Genomic DNA, 4740 nt, shown 5'->3' on the forward strand with positions numbered 1-4740 from the left:
CCTCCTGGTCCTCCTCCTGCTCCTCATCCTGCTCCTCCTGCTCCTCCTCCTGCTCCTCCTGCTCCTCCTCCACCTGCTTCTCCTCCTCCTGCTCCTTCTCCTGCTCCTCCTCCTGCTCCTCCTCCTGCTCCTCCTCCTGCTCCTCCTCGTGCTCCTCCTGCTCCTCCTCCTCCTGCTCCTCCTGCTCCTCCTCCTCCTGCTCCTCTTCCTGCTCCTCCTCCTGCTCCTCCTCCTCCTGCTCCTGCTCCTCCTACTGCTCCTCCTGCTCATCCTCCTCCTGCTCATCCTCATCCTGCTCCTCCTCCTCCTGCTCCTCCTCCTGCTCCTCCTTCCCCTCCTCCTCCTGCTCCTTCTCCTGTTCCTCCTCCTCCTGCTCATCCTCCTGCTCCTCCTGCTCCTCCTCCTAATCCTGCTCCTCTTCCTCCTGCTCCTCCTCCTGTTCCTCCTCCTGCTCCTCCTGCTCCTCCTCCTGCTCCTCCTCCTGCTCCTCCTGCTGCTCCTCCTCCTGCTCCTCCTGCTGCTCCTCCTCCTGTTCCTCCTGCTCCTCCTCCTGCTACTCCTGCTCCTCCTCCTGCTCCTCCTCATCCTGCTCATCCTTCTCCTCCTCCTCCTGCTCCTCCTCCTGCTCCTCCTCCTCCTGCTCCTCCTCCTGCTCCTCATCCTGCTCCTCCTCCTGCTCCTCCTCCTGCTCCTGTTCCTCCTGCTCCTCCTCCTGCTCCTCCTCCTGCTCCTCCTCCTGCTCCTGTTCCTCCTGCTCCTCCTCCTGCTCCTCCTCCTGCTCCTCCTTCTCCTGCTCCTCCTGCTCCTCCTGCTCCTCCTGCTCCTCCTACTGCTCCTCCTCCTGCTCCTCCTCCTGCTCTTCCTCCTCCTGCTCCTCCTCCTGCTCCTGCTCCTCCTGCTCCTCCTCCTGCTCCACCTCCTCCTGCTCCTTCTCCTGCTCCTCCTCCTGCTCCTCCTCCTGCTCCTCCTCATCCTGCTCCTCCTCATCCTGCTCATCCTTCTCCTGCTCCTCCTCCTCCTGCGCCTCCTCCTCCTGCTCCTCCTCCTGCTCCTCCTCCTGCTCAACCTCATCCTCTTGCTCCTCCTCCTGCTCCTCCTGCTCCTCCTCCTGGTCCTACTCCTCCTCCTGCTCCTCCTCCTCCTGCTCCTTCTCCTGCTCCTTCTCCTCCTGCTCCTCCTCCTGCTCCTCCTGCTCCTCCTCCTGGTCCTCCTCCTGCTCCTCCTCCTGCTCCTCATCCTGCTCCTCCTGCTCCTCCTCCTGCTCCTCCTGCTCCTCCTCCACCTGCTTCTCCTCCTCCTGCTCCTTCTCCTGTTCCTCCTCCTGCTCCTCCTCCTGCTCCTCCTCCTGCTCCTCCTCGTGCTCCTCCTGCTCCTCCTGCTCCTCCTCCTGCTCCTCCTGCTCCTCCTCCTCCTGCTCCTCTTCCTGCTCCTCCTCCTGCTCCTCCTCCTCCTGCTCCTCCTCCTGCTCCTCCTACTGCTCCTCCTGCTCATCCTCCTGCTCATCCTCCTCCTGCTCCTCCTGCTCCTCCTTCCCCTCCTCCTCCTGCTCCTTCTCCTGTTCCTCCTCCTCCTGCTCATCCTCCTGCTCCTCCTCCTGCTCCTCCTCCTGCTCCTCCTCCTCCTGCTCCTTCTCCTGCTCCTTCTCCTCCTGCTCCTGCTCCTCCTCCTGCTCCTCCTGCTCCTCCTCCTGGTCCTCCTCCTGCTCCTCCTCCTGCTCCTCATCCTGCTCCTCCTGCTCCTCCTCCTGCTCCTCCTGCTCCTCCTCCACCTGCTTCTCCTCCTCCTGCTCCTTCTCCTGCTCCTCCTCCTGCTCCTCCTCCTGCTCCTCCTCCTGCTCCTCCTCGTGCTCCTCCTGCTCCTCCTGCTCCTCCTCCTGCTCCTCCTGCTCCTCCTCCTCCTGCTCCTCTTCCTGCTCCTCCTCCTGCTCCTCCTCCTCCTGCTCCTCCTCCTGCTCCTCCTACTGCTCCTCCTGCTCATCATCCTCCTGCTCATCCTCCTCCTGCTCCTCCTCCTCCTGCTCCTCCTCCTAATCCTGCTCCTCTTCCTCCTGCTCCTCCTCCTGTTCCTCCTCCTGCTCCTCCTGCTCCTCCTCCTGCTCCTCCTCCTGCTCCTCCTGCTGCTGCTCCTCCTGCTCCTCCTGCTCCTCCTACTGCTCCTCCTGCTCCTCCTGCTCATCCTCCTGCTCATCCTCCTCCTGCTCCTCCTCCTGCCCCTCCTCCTCCTGCTCCTCCTCCTGTTCCTCCTCCTCCTGCTCATCCTCCTCCTACTCCTCCTCCTGCTCCTGCTCCTCCTCCTGCTCCTCCTCCTCCTGCTCCTCCTCCTGCTCCACCTCCTGCTCCTCCTCCTGCTCCTCCTCCTGCTCCTCCTCCTGCTCCTCCTCCTGCTCCTCCTGCTTCTCCTGCTCCTCCTGCTCCTCCTGCTCCTCCTCCTGCTCCTGCTTCTCCTAATCCTGCTCCTCTTCCTCCTGCTCCTCCTCCTGCTCCTCCTCCTGCTCCTCCTCCTGCTCCTCCTCCTGCTCCTGCTCCTCCTCCTCCTGCTCCTCCTCCTGTTCCTCCTCCTCCTGCTCCTCCTGCTCCACCTTCTCCTGCTCCTCCTCCTGTTCCTCCTTCTCCTGCTCCTCCTCCTCCTCCTGCGCCTCCTCCTCCTGCTCCTCCTGCTCCTCCTCCTCCTGCTCAACCTCATACTCTTGCTCCTCCTCCTGCTCCTCCTCCTCCTGCTCAACCTCATCCTCTTGCTCCTCCTGCTCCTCCTCCTCCTCCTCCTGGTCTTACTCCTCCTCCTGCTCCTCCTCCTGCTCCTTCTCCTGCTCCTTCTCCTCCTGCTCCTCCTCCTGCTCCTCCTCCTGCTCCTCCTGCTCCTCCTCCTGGTCCTCCTCCTGCTCCTCCTGCTCCTGCTCCTCCTGCTCCTCCTCCTGCTCCTCCTGCTGCTCCTCCTCCACCTGCTTCTCCTCCTCCTGCTCCTTCTCCTGCTCCTCCTCCTGCTCCTGCTCCTCCTCCTGCTCCTCCTCCTGCTCCTCCTCCTCCTGCTCCTCCTCTTCCTGCTCCTCCTCCTGCTCCTCCTGCTCCTCCTGCTCCTCCTCCTGCTCATCCTCCTCCTGCTCAACCTCCTCCTGCTCCTCCTCCTGCTCCTCCTCCTGCCCCTCTTCCTGCTCTTCCTCCTGTTCCTCCTCCTCCTGCTCATCCTCCTGCTCCTCCTCCTGCTCCTCCTCCTGCTCCTCCTCCTGCTCCTCTTCCTCCTGCTCCTCCTCCTGCTCCACCTCCTGCTCCTCCTGCTCCTCCTCCTGCTCCTCCTCCTGCTCCTCCTGCTCCTCCTGCTCCTCCTCCTGCTCCTCCTGCTCCTCCTGCTCCTCCTAATCCTGCTCCTCTTCCTCCTGCTCCTCCTCCTGCTCCTCCTCCTGCTCCTCCTCCTGCTCCTCCTGCTCCTCCTCCTGCTCCTCCTGCTCCTCCTGCTCCTCCTCCTGCTCCTCCTGCTCCTCCTCCTGCTCCTCCTCCTGTTCCTCCTCCTCCTGCTCCTCCTGCTCCACCTTCTCCTGCTCCTCCTCCTGTTCCTCCTTCTCCTGCTCCTCCTCCTCCTGCGCCTCCTCCTCCTGCTCCTCCTGCTCCTCCTCCTCCTGCTCAACCTCATACTCTTGCTCCTCCTCCTGCTCCTCCTCCTCCTACTCAACCTCATCCTCTTGCTCCTCCTGCTCCTCCTCCTCCTCCTGGTCTTACTCCTCCTCCTGCTCCTCCTCCTGCTCCTTCTCCTGCTCCTTCTCCTCCTGCTCCTCCTCCTGCTCCTCCTCCTGCTCCTCCTGCTCCTCCTCCTGGTCCTCCTCCTGCTCCTCCTGCTCCTGCTCCTCCTGCTCCTCCTCCTGCTCCTCCTGCTGCTCCTCCTCCACCTGCTTCTCCTCCTTCTGCTCCTTCTCCTGCTCCTCCTCCTGCTCCTGCTCCTCCTCCTGCTCCTCCTCCTGCTCCTCCTCCTCCTGCTCCTCCTCTTCCTGCTCCTCCTCCTGCTCCTCCTGCTCCTCCTGCTCCTCCTCCTGCTCATCCTCCTCCTGCTCAACCTCCTCCTGCTCCTCCTCCTGCTCCTCCTCCTGCCCCTCTTCCTGCTCTTCCTCCTGTTCCTCCTCCTCCTGCTCATCCTCCTGCTCCTCCTCCTGCTCCTCCTCCTGCTCCTCCTCCTGCTCCTCTTCCTCCTGCTCCACCTCCTGCTCCTCCTGCTCCTCCTCCTGCTCCTCCTCCTGCTCCTCCTGCTCCTCCTGCTCCTCCTCCTGCTCCTCCTGCTCCTCCTGCTCCTCCTAATCCTGCTCCTCTTCCTCCTGCTCCTCCTCCTGCTCCTCCTCCTGCTCCTCCTCCTGCTCCCTCCTCCTGCTCCTCCTGCTCCTCCTGCTCCTCCTGCTCCTCCTCCTGCTCCTCCTGCTCCTCCTCCTGCTCCACCTCCTCCTGCTCCTCCTCCTGCTCCTCCTCCTGCTCCTCCTCCTCCTGCTCCTGCTGCTCCTCCTCATTCTGCTCATCCTTCTGCTCCTCCTCCTGCTCCTCCTCCTGCTCCTCCTCTTCCTCCTGCTCTTCCTCCTGTTCCTCCTCCTCCTCCTGCTCCTGCTCCTCCTCCTGCTGCTCCTCTTCCTCCTGCTCCTCCTCCTCTCCCCTCCTCCTCCTGTTCCTCCTCCTCCTGCTCCTCCTCCTGCTCCACCTTCTCCTGCTCCTCCTCCTGCTCCTGCTCCTCCTTCCCCTGCTCCTCCTCCTGCGCCTCCTCCTCCTGCTC

The sequence above is a fragment of the Petromyzon marinus genome, chromosome 55 (assembly GCF_048934315.1).
Source record: "Petromyzon marinus isolate PM22_M1 ecotype Great Lakes invasive population chromosome 55, UKy_Petmar_22M1.pri1.0, whole genome shotgun sequence".
NCBI classification, from domain to species: domain Eukaryota; kingdom Metazoa; phylum Chordata; class Hyperoartia; order Petromyzontiformes; family Petromyzontidae; genus Petromyzon; species Petromyzon marinus.